Source organism: Vanacampus margaritifer, chromosome 6 (genome assembly GCF_051991255.1).
Source record: "Vanacampus margaritifer isolate UIUO_Vmar chromosome 6, RoL_Vmar_1.0, whole genome shotgun sequence".
Taxonomy (NCBI): Eukaryota; Metazoa; Chordata; class Actinopteri; order Syngnathiformes; family Syngnathidae; genus Vanacampus; species Vanacampus margaritifer.
Window position 1 is genome coordinate 14,407,647 of NC_135437.1, and position 21,640 is coordinate 14,429,286.

The following is a 21,640-nucleotide window of genomic DNA, read 5'->3' on the forward strand; positions in this document are numbered from 1 at the left end:
TAGCTGTTTTAGCTGCAACGCTAACTGGTCAAACGCAAACTACTAGCTATATACGGGGGGTTAGAATGAATAAAGGTGATATTAATATAGTATTTTTCTGAGAATATGAGGAATATGAGTCACACTAATTACAGGATAAAACACTGAAAAAAAACATAAAAAGTTAAATAGGTCAGAGCAATTAGCCTGATATTATAAAAAGTTAAATAGGTCAGAGCAATTAGCCTGATATTATAATTTTTGCTGAGTCATGAAAAATCAGATTTTTAAGCTTATTTTATCTGTTATACTTTGTTATACTTGGCATGCAAATAGGCCATCAAAACAGGACAAAAGAAAAACAAAATGTCATTTTAGTGTGTACTCAAGAACTAGTTGGTATTTCAAATCATATTAAAGAATCACTTTTACCTCAGCTACAACTATGTATAATTAAAAAAATATCCTTCAATATTGGAAAGAACCATGTCGTCACAATGTGACTTTGACAAGCGTCTCTCCCGGGCCCCTCTTTGGTGACACAATGGAAGTCCCACAGTGTGCCTACGCCACAATCTTCTCATTAGCTTTTATAATTGGGGGATGGTATGCAAATAATTGCCGTGGTTTACATATGAATCAGGGGCCCCGTTGTCGGGGCCACCACCTTTCATCTGCACTGTACAATGCCGGAAGATGGAGTGGGCGCTTTAATTCATCACATCTGTGTTGAATATGTCGTTTGAGACTTTTTAGTGAAGAGATTCAAAAGGAATTAACTGGAACAAATAGAGTGGATAGAGAAAGAGAACTGGAATGCAGGCTAACAAGTTCAGCTTTAATTTTGTCAAATCAGCGCATATTCCAAAAGGCCACAGTAGATAGTTGATGGAACCTACGAGTAGTATGCATCAAGTTGCAAAACATTTTCCTGAGCCCAAGAATTCTGATATGTGCACCTTGGCCACCAGGTGGCAGTATAACACAGATTTAGAGACACACAAAGAAGAGCTGCGCAAATGATTCGCTAAGCTGCAGTAGTATTAGTCTAATTTAAAAAAAAAGAAGATGAACAGTATAATTATACCTGCGAGTATTGTTATTTTTTCTGTCTACCGTTGTTTTAATGGTTATAACACCGCACGCGGATGATATTAGGGAGCTGGTTTATGAATTGATTGCTAGCATTAAGCTAGGCGTTTCCATTCATTCATGGAGAAGGCTCACTCGTGTAACATTTTCAGAAATAGGCAGATAACAAAAGATTTACTGTATGTGATTGATTCATTTCAAACTTAATAGGCAATCCAACTATTTGTCTATGAGCCATCAAAATAAAAATATCATGTAACATTTCCCTTTTAAAACCTTTGTGAGAACCATAGTCTACATGAAAAAGTAGCCCTGACAGTAGTGAAGTATGAACCGGATTATGCCCTTTGAACCGACATATCCCACTTGTCCATAAAAAAAATAGGATAGTCATTCTTCCATCAATTCGTTTCTTAATTATCAATCTACTCTGCGACTGTGCGTCCAGCAATTAGTTTCTTGAGAGTCGTTGGTATTCACAAAGATTTCCCCCCCCATTTGTGCCAAAGCACTCCGGGATTCGCTTTGCCTTCTCTGGCACCCAGGACAATAATTGCCGCGGCTACTTTTTGGAGGCAGCGGATGCTCTTTAGCATGCAGATTGAAACAACATCAGTGAGTTGGGGCAGGCGGCGGCGTGATGGCGCAAATCCCGGCCTGTTAAAGCAAAGTGGAAGTGAACGGCGTTTCACTTTCATCTTAGCGCGCCAGAACCTCTGAACGGAAGTATTTCTCCTCAGAGGCAATATCGGAGGCAATATGAAAGTCCTCTTCTCATGTCATCTCGGAAAGACGGCCTGTAAAAGGCTTCTCGATGCATTAAAGTCGCGAGTTAGTAATGTGGTAAAGTGACACTGAGGCACTTGGGCACTAGCTCATATTGCTAATAAATGAAATGACCTTAGACGTTTAAAAAAAAAAAAACATTGGAACGAGAGCAGGAGTGGGAACTTTTAATAGCTATAAATATGCATTAGTACTTGTTACTTTTCCTTTCAAAAAGTCGAGCACAGATGACAGATATTATGGATTAGTTGATTGTACTTGGTCTCAAAGCTCCCAGACATCAAATGACACATTTTAGCACTGGAGGAGGAGGGGGTGGGGGGGGGGCAATCAACATAAAACCAATTTGCTGCGAGGAGACGAGCAAATCCTCCGAGGCGGCAAGCGGAGGGGCCAGCCATGCATGCGCAAAATCGCCGACAAATAGTGTAAAAGCACTTGCTGTGTTTCCTCCTCATAGCCTCCGAGTTCAGGTAAATAATTAAAAAATCGGCACAACTCAGTCAGCTCTCATTTGGATTGATGCGTTCAATGCATTGTGAATTTTACTTTTTGACGCAGGTACTTTAAGAGAGAAAAAAAAAATCCCCAAAAGAAACGTAGTAGTGCTGAGCAGGACTGTGATACGAATGGCTAATTGCGTTGTTTGGTACACCTTTTTCAAAACAGAAATTACGTGCCATATTGCCCATGTCCAAACACAGGTGCTCGTCATCCACTCAGCTTGTCAAAATGCTAATAAAGTCACGCCAAACCCTCATAAAAAAAAAAAAAAAAAAAGACACAAGAGGCCCAGATTAATTTGTCATCGCCTTGGCAACCTTGAGGAGAAACTGTACGCAAACCCTCCAACTTCCTCTGTGCTCAACAAAAGAGGTGCGATTACCGGTCTCATTTTGCTAGCGAGTCCCAACCGGAAGGCTTAGTCAACAAGTGGAGGGTCTCCTAAGATGGGGGCCCATATGTTGAGTTTACTCTGAGCTTAGCGGCGGAAGAAAACCAGTCAATAAGAAGTCGGGAGACACGAACAACGGTGATGTTTCAGCAAATGAGCTCCCGCGGGGGTGCCGTGTCCGCCCGGCTCCGGGTCTGAGTTAACAATTAATGCAATACAGTGTGCTTCTAGGAACACAACAGGGTGTTTCCAGCAAACACTCGGCTCCACAGACAATTTGAATAGTGCTGATACAAGTAGAAGCGGGCGGCTACGGGTCATTTGCAGCGCACCGCCGCTTTGTGTTTGGCTAAAATCTGCCGACAGAATCAGATATGGGAACACGCTGGAACAATCTGTTTCAGCCAGCCGGTTAGAGGCAACATGTAATGTGGCCTCTGGGAAAGCAAGTGAGCCGGTGAGAAGATGGTGGAGTGAAGTATACTGAACAACAAAAAGGAACACGAAAAAATAATGACTCAAAATTAGAAAAATACAAAAATATTAAACAGATTATAAAAATAATAGCTAAAAGGAAACTCAAAAATATGTGTCAAAAATAAGACACAAAACTGAAATGAAAAACACAGTAAAAAAAACAAAAATAATATTCAATAATATACAAAAAATATTACAACAAATATACAAAAATATCAAGAAAACCGAAAATAATAGACTAAAAATATTACAACAAAAATACAAAACTATTAGGAAAAAATGTGCAACGATCTGAAAAAAATAACTAAATAAAAATTATAAAATAGTTGACAAAAAAACCTGATTAAAACTGATTTTAAAATACACTAAAATATTACTGCATAAATAGTAAAAAAAAAAAAAAAATAATAATAATAATAATAATAATAATAATAATAATAATTGAAAAGCACAATTAATACAAAAATATGTTAGAGATATAACAAAAATATGAAAAATACAAATAAACACTAGATTGAAAAATACAAAAATAGGAAAGCAAAAATATTAGGAAAAAGAGAAAAAATATAGAAAACAACTAAAAAAAATACATATTAGACAAAAAATACAAAAACTGTAGAAAATAGGGCTACAACTCACAATTTTTTTAAATAATCTGTCAATTATTTTGTCGATTAATCCATGAATCGAGTAATTTAAAAAAAGTTAGCCCTATGTTAAAATATAGGACAAGATTTTAAATTGACAGTGCAGAAAAGCACAAATTAATAGTTGGTCCGTAACATCTATCAGAAAATTGGCAAAAATGTTGAGAATTATTTTCCAAAGTGAAAGTAAATTTGCAAATGCCTTATTGTGATCCAGCACAACCAGTCTGCTTTCATGGAGGACTACAGAAATCTGAGATCATTTACTGTTGAGAGCCGGAAATTCCGAAGATTTGGACAATTTTGAATTTGGAAATGATTAATCAATTATCAAAATAATTTGAGATTTGAGAAATATGTGAAGAACCGAATAAAATAATAACGAAACACCCACTTGTTCAATTTGGCTGGTGGGAAAGCAAGCAAGCTGGTGAGAAAATCCCGGGCAGGTGGAGCGAGGTCTAGTGTTATTGAGCGCTGCGTTCTCAGAGCGCCCACACAATGGACCTCCTTCCACTCCACCTGTGTCTCTGAAAGGTCAGCGCAGAGGAGGGCCCTCACACCCCTCGCACCCACCCCGCCTCAACCCACAGCTCCCACTCCACAATCAACCCCAAAGCCAGCAAACTCAATCAAAGAGACCTCTCAAAACCGGCCATTGTCTCCCAAAGGCTTTCCCCGCACCGTGGCTGCTCTTACATGTAACACTGGAAGAGGAGTTGCTCATTACTGGCTGTCCCCGGCTCCACTTTGTCTCTTTTTGTGCGGCTGACAGAATAATCCAGCTGGGACAATGAGAGCTGGGTTATGTAAAAGGAGAGAAAAGTACGAACATGGAACAAGGGGGACTCATTTGCAGGAGAGAGGCGTTCGAGATGTGACCGGGAGCTGTCACCTGGAGAGTCTTTAATGACACCTACCCACCACCACCACCACCACCACCACCCTTCCCCCCTTCCTCCCTCCCTTCCTCCCTCCCTAACATGTAGCAGTTATTGACTGATGGACACACCACAGGACAATGTGCGTGAATGTCGGCGCAATCCATTAACACATAAAGAAAGCACTATATTGTCAACGCCCCTCCGCCTCTCACTCAGCACCCCCCCCCCCCCAATCCTCAAGCCAGCTCCATTGAGATGCGGCAGGTGAATACAAATCATTTCCCCTCGGCTGCCTCCCAAAAGGAGTGCACCATCCAATTTCAGTCTCGCAGGACGCAAACAATGGCGCTTTCAAAAGTGTGAGAAAAATCAAATTGTGACATTTGTAAAAATATAAGAGACAAACCACAGTTAACTACTAAAAATAGTAATCAACACGCATGCATTGATTAGGTTATAGGAAAAAAATCTTAATTATTGATTCATGTTTGGTTCTACTTTGTATGTTATATGCAGAGAAGTAGGTCTAAAGAAGGGATACATAAGGATGACTAAGAATCATGTCATTCATAAATAATAATCACAAGGATTGTGAGACAGCTCTTTATTCATGAATCCACCAGGTGAGACTGCTTAGTTTCTTATGATTCTGGATTAAGTATCTTCACCACAACAAATTTTGGTTTTCAGACAATGCGTCCAATCCCAATTGTTCGATATTATCTACCAAGTAAACACACACTTAAGGGGGAAAATACTTTGCAAAAAATATCAGGAAGAAAAATATCAGGAAAAAATACACACATTATATATAAAAATACACAAAAAAAATTAATAAATAAATATATATATATATAAAAAATTTTTTTTAATAAAAAATAAAAAAGGAGAGCAATGATAACATGTCAAATCGAATGAACAATACTGAGCTCTCCATAGAAAAAAAAATACACAAATATTGGAAATAGTTTGAAAATAATGTAAAAAAGAAAAAACATTTGAAAAATATCCTAATCTTAAAGAAAAAGTACAACTATTGGACTAAAAATACAAGGGGAAAAAATATTCAAAAATAGTAAAAATACATGATTGTTACTTACAAAAATAGTAAAAAAAATTAATAATAATACAAGCACAAAGAAAAAAAATACTGATAAAAAAAACACAAATATTGGGGGCAGGGGGGGTTAACATATACTGTATATGATTGTGAACCCTTGTTTATTGCAGCGGTATTTTCCAGAACAAGCCTCAATAAGTGAAAATTCAGGATAGGGAAAGACCATAGAATGTACAAAGACGAACCCTCACAAGGGGTTAGCTTAGTGCTAGCTAGCTGCTACGACAGACACGACACGGATGAATTTAAAACTTTACCAAAAGCAAAAAAGTATTCTCTGTTCTGCTGTTTCTGGAGGCTAAAGTAAGTCTTCTTTCTGTAGGTCGACGCAGCTGTGTTAACGCATCCAGTCTTGGAACACTCCACTGCTTTCAAAAAGGTTAATACGAGGCTTGATAAAGCGCTTTGGACAACATATGGTGTAGCTAAAGCGCTATACAATTAGGGGAAAAACCTTCCTAAATATCTGCTTGTATGTTAAGCTATCTTAGCATTGCCATTTTTGGGGAAGTTGGATATGTGTTATATGGTTATTTATCACAACTACACACTTTCATAACGTCATGTCTTTATGTATGGAGCACAGTAAACGGTACAAACGGTAAAACTAACCCATCTGTTATTATCGTTGTTCGGTAAACCACAAACTTTCATTCCTACTGAAAAAGTGTTATTCCTTATACTAGCTTGGACTGGTACACATCAAATCCATGGATAATTGCTATCATGTTGGAGCATCCTCCATTCCTTCCCATCAAAGGGGACCGATACCAATGAATGTAATGAAATCCAAACAACACCTCTTAAAAGCTTTAGTTTCTAAGCGGAATCAAATTATTTATCATGCATATGGTGAACAAGCTCTATAGTCACTCTTAAGGTAAACATGTCTGCCATTCCTCAAGCTGTCACTCAGTACCAAAAGCGGGCCATGTGATTGACCGCATGCACACACATTTGTGAATGTGCTGAGTGCCACTGATGCAAACACTCTTTCAGCCAATTCTGAATGAGCTCTGATTGCGTTCGCCTCAACTATAGCCACTTTATTTGACAAGACGCGTTTTCATATGCAAAACTTAACAAATAACCGGGACTTGGGCAACAATCCATCAATGATGATGAGTAAACATCTAAGACGGTTTTGGAATTGCAAAGCAGTGCAGGGAATTCTCATTTTAACCCTATGATGCTTCTAAAATTATCAAAAACCTACCTTGTTCCAGTCCATTTCTGCCATTTTTTGAGGACGTTAACTTGCAAAGATGGCAAAATTGTGTGATATTACATCAAGGACAGGAAAGGATAGAACAGAGATACAACCCTCTTCTTCTTTTTTTCCCAGCACGTAATTGGGTGGCCCCATTTCATGTGAAGTACTTTTATTTTCAGAAATGATGGCAAGTGGGGATGAAAGGACTGAAAAGTCTGGTGTGCTCAGTCTCAGTGGTGGGAACATATTAACATCTCATTGCTGATTGAGAAGTTGGCTAATGAGCATTAATGATGCTAATGATGGATTTTCTAATGTCCTGCAGACCATTTAGGAACATGATTGCAACTGAAAAAAAAAGAAGACTTTTTCTGGTAAACCATCATGAGGGAGCTACCCTGTCCTTTTGTCTCCCATTCATCCATCCATCCATTTTGTATGGTGCTTGTCCTTCTTGGGATCATGGATGAGCTGGAGCCGCTCCCAGTTGACTTTGGATGGGAGGCCAATCACCAGCCAATCGCAGGGTACATATAGACAAATGCATGACATCCACAGTTACACCTATGGCTTTCTCTGTATACTCCAGCTTCCTCCCATATTTCCAAAACATGCATTTTAGGTTAATTAAAGACTTTAAGTTGTCAATAGGTGTTAATGTGATTGGTTGTTTGTCTATATGTGCTCTGCGATTGGCTAGCGACTAGTCCATGGGTGTACCAATCCTCTCGCCTAGATTGTTGTGTGTTTTCGAAAATAATGGATGGTTAGGGTTAATAAAGGGAGACAGGTGGGGTACATCCCAGACAGATCACCAAACACAGGGCTGACATATTTAAATAGACAACCATTCGACCTTGAGACAATTTGAAGTCTTCAGTAAACACAAGGTGAAAGTCGGAGCAGTCAGAGAAAACCATTCCACAAATTTGTCAGTTTTATGTTAATTTCAGTGAACTTTTTACAAGATCGACGTGAAAAAGGCTGCCGTGATCCTGTCTGTAGCTCTTTAGCATAGCTGGACAAGGTGAGACCTTCCTCCAGGGAAGGACACCAGCCCCCTTCCATTGCTTGAATATGACAAGTATCTCTTTGACTGCCAAAAACGTTAAATAACGTTTAGTAAAATCCTATGGAGGAGTGCCAAAGACGTTAAAAGATGTTTGTTTCAAAACGGAGGTGAAACTAACCATTTTCTATTGTTGCTTACTGAAAAACGGAATAAGGTAGAAACAAACTTTTTTTTCTGATGAAAGATGAGAGTCCAATCCTTCATTTGGTAGTATGTGTGTTTCCATAGTCCAAACACATAATTTTCTGTGGACCTTGAAAGATCAGTCAAAAATGCTTAAATCGGCTGGCACCCACGGCATCCCTTTTCTGAAAACGTCTGGCAGTCAAAGAGGTATAGATGAGTGTGATAACAGCCATCAGTCCTCGAATCACCTTAGTTCTATATATCTGTATCACATGACAAATGACAACATGTTTTTTTCATGGTCACACATTCATAAGTGCTCAGGTACGAAATGTCCATCCATTTTCTAGAGCGCTTGTCCGTAATGGTGAACATTGTTCGTCCCATGGGTCGAGCTGGCTGATTAATTGGCTAATGAGCATTAATCACGCTAATGAGGACTTTTTCTTTTGTGCTGCAGATTATTTGTAGCATGATCCCAACTTTAGAAGCTCATCAGTTATTCTGGTAAAACCATCATGGGTGGGGGGAGTATGCGGTTCTCCCACCGATGCAACCATTTTCTCCATCTCTCACATTTACACCTGTGGACAATTTAGTTTTCCATTAGCCTAAGCCTAAGTACCCAGAGAAAACCTACACAAACATGGAGGAGAAAATGTAAATTCCAGAGAGGAAGGCCAGAGATCAAGATTCACACCTGGGACCTGTCGACTGTGAGAAAGATGTGCTGATCACTATCCACTAAGACACCCTTATGTTGCTCGCAAAAAGATCCTACCAACCCTAATCCTAAACGCTTGACTTTCAATCGTTTCCCGACTAAATTCATCCAAGAAATAAAGACTATTGACAAAGTCGTACTATTGTACACTAACTCTCTGGTTCAGGATCAACTCTGACTATTTGACTGGCGACCAGTCCAAGGTATGTTTTGGAGGAAGCCAGATTATCCAGAAATAAAATCCACAGGTCGAGTTTCAAACTCAAGAACTTTCGACTGTGAAGCAGACATGCTATCGACAAGGGCCAAACTGTCGATCCATGAATTTGAAAAATGCCTAGAAGAAGTATTAAGTTATAGCGATTGGGAAAGCTGTGGATCTGAGTTAGTATTTTGGGAGAGACACTACGAAATATAAAACGAGAGGACTTCAAATGGAATCTATTTGTCTGGGCCAGAAAATGAGACAGAGATTGGGTAGAGGAAGGGAAAGGGAGGCCTGGAGGAAGGTTGTGCAGTTGAAAAGAGGTTAAAGAAACGATAAAAATGCAGCCTTAGATAATGAAAAGTATCGTTTGCAATTCTCCGGGCAGTGTGTCTGTGAGTGAGATGTGCATGAAGCATGAACTTTCCCCGCTATGCTTGAAGACGGCGCAGGACAAGTAGGAGAGCCGAGGGGCCACGTCGACCTCGTTCATGTCACTCGGCTGCTTCTTTGCATTCAGCCGTTCCGCTATTTGTTTACCCACGTCTTTCGCTCTGACGCGCTGGTGCCTCGCCACACACTATCTTTTTTAAACGCAACATAGTAGACAGGAGCGTCAACACATCTGAGGAATGTCAGGCTCGTATCAGAGAACAACGAGGAGACGTGTTGGCAGCCACCTAGGGGGCTACCTGCCGGAATCCACCTGCTCACAAACAGAACTCTCATTTCCAAAAACGTGCTGGTGTTCCCCATGTTTACATACATAAAAAATAATTCAAGATGATGAGTCATCTGCTGTTGACGTGAATGATTCGGTAGCTCTGTGTTAACCCTACGCAGATATGAATTTACCATGATAAATATTGAACAGGTTTAACACTGTTGGAATGACACTCTTTGTCTTCCGCGTGTTCGTTGTTGTTCGGGTAGAGAGAATCCTGATTTTCTGAATACAGACTGGAGATCGGTGAACAGGTCCTTCGAAGGATTTATTTTACAGAATATTCTGGACACAAACAAGTTTACAGACAAATGGCTGCAGTTCCTCTCGCAAGTGTGTCCTCTCAGCGGACTCCTATCATTCTTATACTATCTTGAAAAAGTATTACAATGCCTCCTTTTCCCCCAAGCCCCTTTCTATCCCCCCACCCCATCCCTGCCCCCCAGCCACCATATGTCCCCAGCCAAGACAGACTTTTACAGCATTCAATACACATGGCCCATTGGTGTGGGAATAGAGGAAGCTCCCCCAAACATCATTTAAACACTCACCCAGCTCTACTGAGGAAATTAAAACAGTTATGACTAAATCTAAACAGTTATAACTAAATCAAAACAGTTATAACTAAATCTGGGCAGAAGACTGTCAACAACACGTACTATTGTTGATTTCCAAGGAGATCTGAGAGGAAAAAAAAATCAATCTTTACACACCCTAAATCACAGGATAATGACTCAGGGTAATCTTTTAGAGACATCCGATGATCTGTGTGTACCTAACTTGACCAAGAACTGGTTTTCCACCTTCACAGTGGTCTTTCTTTGATAAACAAGTCCAGTGGTTTTGTGAGAACTACAATTATGTGACACTATATCCTATTGGTCTGAAGAGAAAAAGCACGGAGGGTTGATGCTAGGTTGAAAATCCAACACACAAACAAGGATGCCACAAAAAAAAACAATGGTGGTTAATAGAAACCTCTGCAGCTTTCTATGGGACAACCTGAGAAGTGAACGCACCCGGCCACAAAGACTACATCACGCCTGACTGGGCTCCAAACACTCTGAGCAGGGCCTATTGGAAAACGTGGACTCAGCCTGTGAGGCCTGAAGCATTGCCGTATCGAGCCCCCCTGTTTGCCAACAAACAGACTTGGTACTTAAGTAGAAGCAAAGATACTTGTATAAACGAGACTTTTTATTTATATCTTTCTTACGGTGTTATCATCCACAGAAGTTGAAAAAGTTCAGCTACCTGAAATATCTACTTAAGTAAAGTAGTAAAGTTTTTGTACTTCACTACTTCCCACCATTTCTTCCTGAGCACTGCAGAATCAAGACAAGAAAGAAAGTGAGAGCATGACTGGCGAAAAGATTTAAAACAGGCGTAGAAATGTTCAAACGGAGCGAAACAGAGAGTGAGTGAATACAAAGGTGGCGACAGATGAGCTCGTAGCCGTCACAAGCTTTTAACTCTGCCCTCAGCTGTGCGTGCAAGCCTCCGGGACTCGTCCCCAAGGCCAAGGTGCGATCCTTTCCTTCACACTCGGCTGAGTCGTGGACATTTATCGCAAACCGCCTCACCGCCACTCACGCGACATTAGCTAGACCTCCCACTTAACTTAATTCCAGACACAATTAAAGCTTCGCGATAAGCCCGAAGGTCACTTTGAATCCTTTTCTAAAGAGTCAATTGACGGCTGTATTGCACATTTTGAGGTTTATCACCTTATGCTATGTCAACATTGCCATTAGCGTCTTATCGGTATTGCCCATCACTCATTTGCAGAGCTGAGCAAAAACATTGTTCATTGACACGTCATTGACAAATGCCCACCTTTTGGCGAGTGCTTCCGCAATGTTGGTGAGTGGTTCCACATTTTCAGAGGTTGCTTTATGACGTGAAGTCTCGCAAAAATACTCAGGCTGAAAAGAACCATCTGTACTGACCTGGACGTAAACCTCAATCCAGAAAAAAATAAAAATAAAAAATCTCAATCCGTGTATTTTTTTTAGGTTTCGCATCACAAGGCACTTGTTGAAAAAATGTGAAACGCTCGCCGAAAGATGGGCATCTGTCAATGACGGGCCGATATAATGCCGGTTTTGCCCAGCTCTGTTAATTTGTATATACCTAGTATTATATCAGTATTGAATCTCGCAGATATCAGATCAGTCCCTCTACCACATAAATCTTGCCCACCACTTATTTAGATGTGATATCAGAGCTGGTCAATGGATTCTGAGGTGCCGTCATTTGGCAATCGTCAACAGGGACACCCTTCCGTTATCGTCAATATGTCAATATTTCAAACCGAACCGTCAATCCGTCATTTGTCGATTACTCAGCAAAATGAGCGTCCGTAAATGTTTCTGTCATTCAAAGTGGGCATCCATCAATTCTCCGCCAATTGTCATTCGTCAATTTGAGAAAAAATGGACGTCTGCCATTGACGGATGCCAAATTTATTGCTGGATTGACGGACAAAAAAACCCTTCCGTCAACGCTTGGTTTGTCAATATTTTGAAGTTTCACGTCAATCGTCAACAAAATAGGCATCCGTCATTGTCTGACCGTCAATATTGCCGGATTGCCCGCCTCTGTGTGATATCAGAATCACCAATTCCTCATCCCTTTCTGTTTGCTATCATGCCAGTATTGCTAATCATTGGCACCATATCAGTAACGCCGATCACTAGTCCACATAATGCCCAATTTAGACTCCAAGTGCTATTTTGAATTTCCTCGCATCGCTGCCCACTGCCACAGGATGGGCAAAGATAAGAGGGTGCATTACCATGGCAACCATAGCAATCAAAGAGGCAGTTAGACTCTCCAGCTTCCAAATGAGCTCCAGCAACACAAAACCGCACTGCCGGTGGAAAAACGCCAGTCAAGCAAGCTCTGACCTTTCTTTTCAGAACAAGAACAAAAGAGAAAGCATCGCCACTGTTTTCAGGTCTATTAGCTGTGCGGAGTGAGCTAATATTTAATAAAATGCCATTCTGGCAGCATTATGGTGGAGGCTGTTCAGGCCCAGTGGGGAGAACTTTACCACGTATGGCACACAGACTGACATTTGTGCGATCGCATGCGGTGGGAGGGGAAAATGCTGAAAAGAACATTCAGTCCTGGAAAATTCAGACGTCGGCCAGAGAGTCAAAACAATTCTAACTTACCAGGAAAGACTTGAATCCCCTCTCTCCTCCTCCTTCTCGGATGTCCGACCTCTTGTTCTTTTTGTTTATCTTCGTTCTGTTTACACAAAGAAAAAAACAACAGTTCAACACACTGTTTATGTCTTTGTTGGTTTGGTGGTGAGGGTTTGGCAGGTCTACGTGGAATGTGCCGGCAAACTCTACACAACAGGTCTCAAGTATTCAAGAGATTCAAGCCCCTAAACCTCAGAACTGAGCGGCAGACATGCTAGCCACTTCTCCAATATGGTGCTAGTTGGCCTAGGTTAAAAAAGTCATCCATGACTTTATCACATCTCGGCTAAATGAGTGAGATTAGATTAACGGCGTTATTGGCTCAAAATTCTGCTGCTTGTCTTTGAACTGGAACACGTAACATAACTCAGTGGAGTCTCTGGAGTATGTATTTTTTGACAGGTGATATGGTTACAATTATTTAATTTGGTAAATCAAGCTGGTGGTTCGTACATCTGCATCACAGTTCTGAGGTTCAGGGCTCAAATCTTAGCTTCAGTCTTCCCGTGTGGAGTTAGTAGTATACGTTTGTCTGCAATTTCTCTCCGTGCTACTATGGCTTCCTCTTACAATTCTAAAAACATGGAATAGCCTCCACATCACTTGCGAACAAGCACTATAAAAAATTGATGGATGGATTACAAAAATTTTAAATGTTCAAATTGGAGTTAAATCCTCAACATAAATCACATCCTGATGTTGTGTATTTGGCAGCAATTTCAAATGGCAAACCCTTAAATCCCAACTGCAACTCACACATCACATCATGTCTGTAGAAGAGTGATAAAAGCTGGAGGAGGAGGCCCGTGTATTTAATTCCCTTGAAGAACTCCTGTCATCCCCCCTTTGTTCGTCTTCCATCACCTCCTGTCATCTTCACTCGCCTGGCGATCATCTCGTCTCTTCTTCTTTCAACCTCTCCTGAGCTTTCCAACCCCTACTATGTTTTTTTTTTTTATCTCATTGCCCACCTCCCTGTTCAGTTGTCAACCTGAAGGTCAAGGAGCCACACGTCATATTGCATGTCACTGGAGACATATAAAATAGGTACACACATACTGATTTCAACCAAGTGAGGGACCCCGAACATGATGAGGAAATTGTGTTCTTAATGCTTCTAGTTTGTGGTGTACTCGAGATGACCAGCAAAGCACACAAATCTCCAACAACGATATTTCCACTGGCAATCACGAGTCATCTCTTGATGTCTGTTGTAATACCAAGACTGACCTAAGAGGCAGTATAGTGTCAGAGGGCATTCAGACTTAGCCTGGAAAAATCCAGACCCACTGAGCTTTCACCTTTTATTTTTTAGCTTTAGTCTTTTTCCACATTGTATAGTTCGCATTTTTTTCACCTTAGACCTTTATACTATAAATACCGTATATTCTTTTTTTTCATGTTTTAGTCTTTTTTGCGCAAAACGATTTGCAATATTGAACATGTTTCGGTGAGAATCGGTGAGAAAGATCACTCTTGACACACCCCACACCACAAAATGGTCCAGATAATCTATTAGACATCCGAGAAACAGGCCTTTGCTGACTTTAATTAGGAGGGAAAATGTTCAAATATTGTCAGTATGTGCGTAAGACGCAAGACTGAAGAATATGTATTAGTATTGAATTCTACAATATCAATTCCATCCTGCTTTGCTGTTATTTATCTTCCCAGCCTTCTTCTACTCCACTCTTATTGGAATCGACGCATAAAGTGATTGACGTCTTTGCAATTTACTTGCAGCTGATGTTTATCGACTTCAGTCTGCGTTTGAACCGACGTCAGACGCTTCCTTTTCCCGACACTGAATGGCCTCTCTACATCCTGTTACTGAGCTGATGCTATCAATAAAGCAAGTCAGAGCTGACCTCTGTTACCGCCTAATACTTGATTGCCATGGTGATTTAGAGGGGATCGAAAATAACCTTTCCTAACGGGATGCTAGCTGACCTGATAGGGGCGCTGTCGTGATGTGAGCACCCAAAATTATCAAGCAGACAAGCGACTCTTTAACAGAAGCCAAGCAAAGACCTTCAATGTAAACTGTAAAAACAACCATAAAGAATCCTTAGCAATATTTTTATACCATGAGAAGTGGCTGCAGGTAATTAAAAATGACATTGTGGGTCCCCTTGGATATATTATGTAGTGTTTTAATGTCTTTCAGGGAATTGAATAAACAACCCAACAATAGCTCATCTGTTTACAACTTTTTGTGAAGGAAAATGTTCTGCAGTTTATCACTTTCCAACCACACTCAGTAAAGGTTCATTATATGCTGCCACAGAAGCAACAAAACAAGAAGAAAATTGCCACTTAAAATAACGTAAAGCATCGTTGGAAAGCCAATGCTGTTTGACACTTGGCTAAACACTGGATTAATGGACAGTCTGAGCCAGCCTGACATAAAGAGAGAAAAAATTATGGGGCAATTAAGCATCCTTAACAAGAGCACTCAGAGAGCGCAGACCTCTGACAAGGCCTCGATATTTGTCACCCGAAGAATAGGTAAAAGTCGTCAAAGTTTCATCCAGATCAAAGTGTGCAACGCCAAATGACAGCCTGCATAAGCACAAATAAATCACAACCTGACAAAGTGTCTTAATAGGATTCCTATCGATTCATTTGATAAAAAACAAAAAAATATTTTCAAAATCCTATGGGATTTGAGAGAAATATAACAGTTTTTTTTCCAGGGAAAAAAAAGAAAAAAAAAAAAAAGAAATATAACTTCAAAATGTTTAACAAAATTTCATTTGAACATATTTGGAGCAAAATTTCATTTGAACATATTTGGAGCAAAATTTCATTAAGAATATTGTGATTACTAGTAAGATAAAAATATTAAAATGGAAGTTTCAAACAGAATGAGTTTCAAGTGAAGTTGTATATTTTCCATAATTTTTTAAAATATATTTGAGTTAAAAAGTTGTTCATGGATAAATTTTCAATTGTATATTTTGAGATTAAAGGTTTAATATAACCAAAATACAGTCGTGTATTTGAGATAAAAAAAAATATTTAAAAAATAATCAATTTTTTTTTTTAGATATTTCATTTACATTTGTTGTTCCATTATTAATGTTATTACAAGAATAAAGGTGTATAGTGATGAGGAAAAAAACTCAAAATAAAATTAATAAAAAAGTGACATTATTTGTGGTATAATTTCAAGAAAAAAGTTGAAAGTGCAATTTCTAGATTAAATTTGTAATATTTCAAGAATTAAGTCGCAGATTTTTAAGAAACAAGACTTATTGTACATGTCCAACTTGATTCTTGAAAAAAAAAGAAAAAAAGAAAAGACTTGTCTTCAAAACAGCAACAACAAAAAAATTTAAAAACGTAATTTTCATTCAATTCCGATTTTCACCCTTCTTATTTTTCTTCTCGGTGTTGCCCTGATACTCCTTCATGCTTATGAACGACCAAACATACTCACAGTCCAATCTGGAACTTTGCAATGCCAGTATCCATCGCAGCCAGAACCTCCCACGTCAATTGGCCATGCAAATATTTCGGGCCAAAACAAAGATGAAATTGAGCCATCCCCGCAGGTTGAACAAGCTCGCAGCAGACTTCTTCTATTGAGTATCTGTAAGATTTTTTCTCTGGGTTGTGTGATTTTTAAAAAATATATATATATATATATTTTATGTGCATGAGTGTGAAAGTGTGTGGGGGAGAGCAAAGGGTGGCTCCACAGTTGGCCTGAGGGTTCAATTTTAGACTGGCACCTAATGAGAGGCAGAACGCATCTTACGGACGATAGGGCTCTCTCCTGACGAAGCCTAATTAGCAGCAGAGAGGGAGACAAGCGTAGCGGCCACAACACAATCGTTCATAACAAGGGATTGAGATGTGCCCTGATTCTGAAACGTCAAAGTGCCTGATTTACTAAGATCCCAAATAGTGGGTGCTAATTTTCCTGTTCACTCTAACAGATGATGTCTAACAGCTGTTGGCAACAGGTTTAAAGGTGGTGCCCTACTTTAATTTAGCTCTGATGGTTTTCACCATGGAGACTTTGGCACAAGATGAAGCTTGAAATGATGGAATTGGAATTGTTAATGGAAGAGGTTATGGAGTAACCGAAAAGAAATCTACTGTGCCAATACTTTTGGGGAAGGCAGCGAGTGGAAAAAAGCCAAGTCGTTAGAATTAAATTGTCCCTACTGTGCGGGAATTGGATGTATCAGCCCATTCTGCAGACTATTGTGTTTAAAACATGGGACAGCACAACTGAAAAAATATCTGGGTGAGAGGCCAGCACCCAAAGAGTTTTGTGATAGGTGATATGGCATGACTCCTTCTTGTGACTCGCTCCAAGTCAGCCTTTAGTAGGCAGCTTTATATATATATATATATATATATATGGACAAGGACAGTCCAAAAAATGTGGAAATTGGCACTTGGAATTGTGGTTACAAATCCAGCATTATTTTAGTGTCATAACACAGAGAATCATTTCTTTATGCATTATATACGCTATTATACCATGTTCCCAATACAACTGTGACCAACGTGTACAAAAGATGTTGATGGCGGCAGCTGAACAACAATCGAGCTCACCTCAGCACAAAAAAAAAAAAATTCTAAATCACACTGCAAATTCTCCAAATTCCTCACTTTGAAAGAGGCCAGTAAATGCATCACATGCTTTCCCGTAAGCCTGTCACAGATCCCATTACAGCCAATCCAGCGGCTGGCTCAGTGATTGCAGGTTTGTGATCATCATCATCATCATCATCATCTCCACAGCAGGTGACTTTGCCCTGAGATGAATCAAAATAAATACATCACCTTTATCACAGTCAATATCATAAATCCCCAGAGCGGCCGGCGCATCAGAGGTGAACCGACGTAATCCAGCGGCTCGTGTAGTCCTCGGCGCGACAGAAGCGACTGAGTGACAGGAGCGGGAGAAGAGCGGATTCCCTCTCAAACGTCGCCCTCCCCCGATTACCCTCCCAGCGGCCTCCCACTCGCTCGCTCGCTCGTCCCTCCCCTGAGCCTGCCTCCCCTCTCACAGTGGGATTAAAAACAACCTTTTGTCTCTCTACAATGGGGGGTTAAACATTTCCTGGTATCACATGAAGTTACTGGGTGGGATTTTTTTTTCTTGGTACAATGAATATTCTGAAGGGTAGCACGATGGAATAGTGGTTAGTATGTCTGACTATGACTTTCAAGGTTTGCGGTTTGATTCTCAGCACTGGCCTTCTTGTGTGGTTTGCATTTTTGACCTGAACCTACCAAGTTAATGAGTAGTAGATTCTCTTCTTCAACCAGAAGAAAAATCAATATGTTTCTAGTTCTTTCTATTTTTTAGTAATATAAACTGGGTTGTTTTCACCAAAATCACTGATTCTGACCAAAAAGTGGAGAAAATAAGCTTCTTATTTTTGTGAGAGGAAATGGCAAGCAGAACAGTGAGTTTGACGCTAATATTGTTTGCTTTTGTGACACATCAAACTATAAAACAAAAACAAGACTGAGAAAGGGGCTTTTGATGTCCAAAAAATAATTTAACAAATATACACTAAGAAACATGCAAAGACTGTCAGCAATTAGAACGGTTTACAAGCTGATTTTTGAAAAACATACTTGACAAAAGTATTTTTTGGCGACAGCAATTGGTTGGATTCCGGTTGACAAATTTAAACGTCCACGGCAGTGATACAGTTAATGGTTTAGGTCAAAAATACACCACAAACTATCATCCCAACATGCTTCAACTCATTTTACAACATTATTCTATAAAATGGCATCCAGCAAAGCAAAAACATAGACATGGCGAAGATTTTACACCTGCCATCCTAACAAGGATAAGCGCAGTACAAAATGGATGGATGTAAAAAAATATCCCAAAAATGGACAACTGGAAGCTCATGGCAGTCAGTGCAAAATCTTAGAGATGCTCAAAAAAGGGGCGGAGGCTGTTAAATGAATACAAAGGCCTGAAGCTACAGCCCGTCGACTTCCTTTCCCATACAGTGAAACGCGTTGGTGGGGTCGAACTCTCCACTCATCTCCACCCAACAGATGTCCACATGCAATCCAATCTCAAACAAAAAAAGAAGGGTGGACTCATTTATTGGCTATTCATCTCCGCTATTACCACAACCCACTTTAAAAGAATAGATACTAAAAAGGCCTTTTGAGGTGTGTTAGCTATGGTTGCAGAGGGCAAACAATGGTGGAGGCCCGCCCTTTGAAAGAGTCACTATACACAGGGCCCAACCCTAAATAAAGATCCTCACTACAAAAGCGTAGAAAATGTAACAGAATCTCTACTCATATGAAACAGCAATTTAAACTCTATAACAGGGACAAGCCCTGCCACCAATTGTGAAATGTTTACAAATGTCTATAAGAAGAGTTTAACCATTAACTATCCCACAAACTAAGATTCCTACACTCTAAAAACAGTTGGGTCAAAAATAAACCATCCATCCATTTTCTTAACCGCTTATTCCTCACAAGGGTCACGGGAGTGCTGGAGTCTATCCCAGCTGGCTTCGGGCAGTAGGCGCGGTACACCCTGAACTGGTTGCCAGCCAAAAATAAACCAATTTGGGTTAAAAAATATATATATAATTATAGAGCGAAGCACTACTTGGGTCAATTTGACCCAAAGTTCTGGGTTGTTTTGCACAAAATAAACCCCAAAATTTGGTCATTCGTAACCCAAAAATGTGGCTATTTTGTACAAAAACAAGAAAGTTGGGTAGTGGATCAGTCCTTTTTTTTTTTTTTTTTTTTTACTCAAATTGGGTTATTTTGGACCCCACTATTTTAGTGTAAAACCCTAAATAAAATAAAAGGATAATTTGATTTTTCAATAACCACTCAGTAGAGTAATTCATATTCAAAGGCTGTGAGAATTCCACTAACAACTCAGGCTAAACAACACATCCCTGACACCAATTACTACTTTCTTAGGAGTCTGGCTTTTGGCGCCATCTTGTTGCATTTTACGGTGTTCAGTGAATAGCTGAAGAAAATCTCAACTAAGTGAATAGCATTCTGTAAAAGAGGTAAAGACGTGTTTTCCTCCTGACTCCCACCCGGCCGTTATGCACTTGACATGACTTCAGCAATAAGCACTTCACATTCCTCCAACAGCTTTGCAATATGCTCATCATTGCGTCCTATTACGACTTTACAATTTCCTTCCTTCTTGCCCTAATGAGATCTTCGTACCAGTGGTTCTCAACTGGGGTTCTTAGGGGTTGGTGAGCCATACCTTGAGGGGGGATTAGCAACAAATTGTCTTTTAGCATTTTGTATGATGTACCATGTGAGGGCTGGCACAGCAATTAAGCAAACATACGAAACGACTTACTCTTCCCAACCTTAGCATTGGGCCATCCCTGCACACGGTATTTCTAGCTCTCTCATTTTTTTTTCTCATGTGGAGTTGAGGCAAGGCAACCATCGCAAATTATTTCTGGCATGGAAGCACATAACTCGGGTCAAAGGTTTGATTACAAATCACAATTTTTGTTAAGTATAAATGGACGTCATCATGTCTCTGAAATCTGCTCTCATTGTTTGGTTCTTAGTGAAAAAATAGTTGCTCGAGTCGCTGAGGCTCAGCTAAGGGCGATGGATAAATATTAACTTTATTGAATTGAATCAAGCTCCTTTCTATTCAACACGGTCATGAATATTTAGGTTGACACGTTCAATAAATGAATTATTCCCATGACATTTAGGGGTGGACATGGTAGTTATGTTTAATTGGTGTTAGGCTTATGAGAGGGTCCTTAAAAAAAACAAGTTCAAGAACCTTGCGTCCTCATTGGGGGAGGTCAAAAAAGCTGCAATTCTGCAAGCTTGCCCAAATGAAAAGCATCAGCAGTTTTCGCTCTCAGCAAAAACGTCAGGCCATCGATTCGAGGAATGTATCGTAAATAAAGGCGTTCATAAACCCAGAGATGATGGATCGCGGAGAGCTGTATGGATTATTGTGCGAAATGAGTCAAAGGGGCCATATTTCATAGCGGGAGCGGCGTGAACGTGCACGTCTAATGGGCATTATTTCTGCACACTGACTCTGTTGACCGCCAGACACTGAGGCGATCCCCGCCGGCCCATTGCTCCGTCAAACTCACACTGAGACGGGGGACAAGCACCCTCCTCGCTCTTTGTTCCGACTTCAATAAAAGGACAATTTTTCAATGGCCGTTTTCTAACGAGGGAAAGTTCACACCAAGGCCTGGGCCACACTAGCATATATTGTCTGCGTTTACATGGTTTTGCAACAGATCTATGCTAAAATAAGTATGCGAGTAAGAATTCAAAAATAAAATCATGGAAGACAGTGTATTATATGCTGCTTGTTTGTTCTTGGAAATATGATGATATATGGTTTGCTATTACTCAAGAAGAAGACAATTAAAACATTTGGAGTGAAAACACACACATCAATGGATAAATGCTGCTACTGTACTGGCATGATGTGAAATAAGCCATGAT

General features: G+C 40.0%; 1 protein-coding gene across 21 annotated transcripts in view; it reads right to left on the minus strand.

The window, feature by feature from the left end:
• Positions 1-21,640, minus strand: part of nrcamb (neuronal cell adhesion molecule b) — an 83,166-nt gene that overhangs the window by 35,183 nt on the left and 26,343 nt on the right. For 20 of the 21 annotated variants that reach the window (XM_077567483.1, XM_077567482.1, XM_077567490.1 and 17 more), the window contains exon 2: positions 13,124-13,199. The gene's annotated coding sequence lies outside the window, so the exon portion shown is untranslated. Of the gene's footprint in view, positions 1-13,123; positions 13,200-17,959; positions 18,109-21,640 lie in introns of those variants that run through there. The other variant, XM_077567471.1, reaches the window with a different exon arrangement.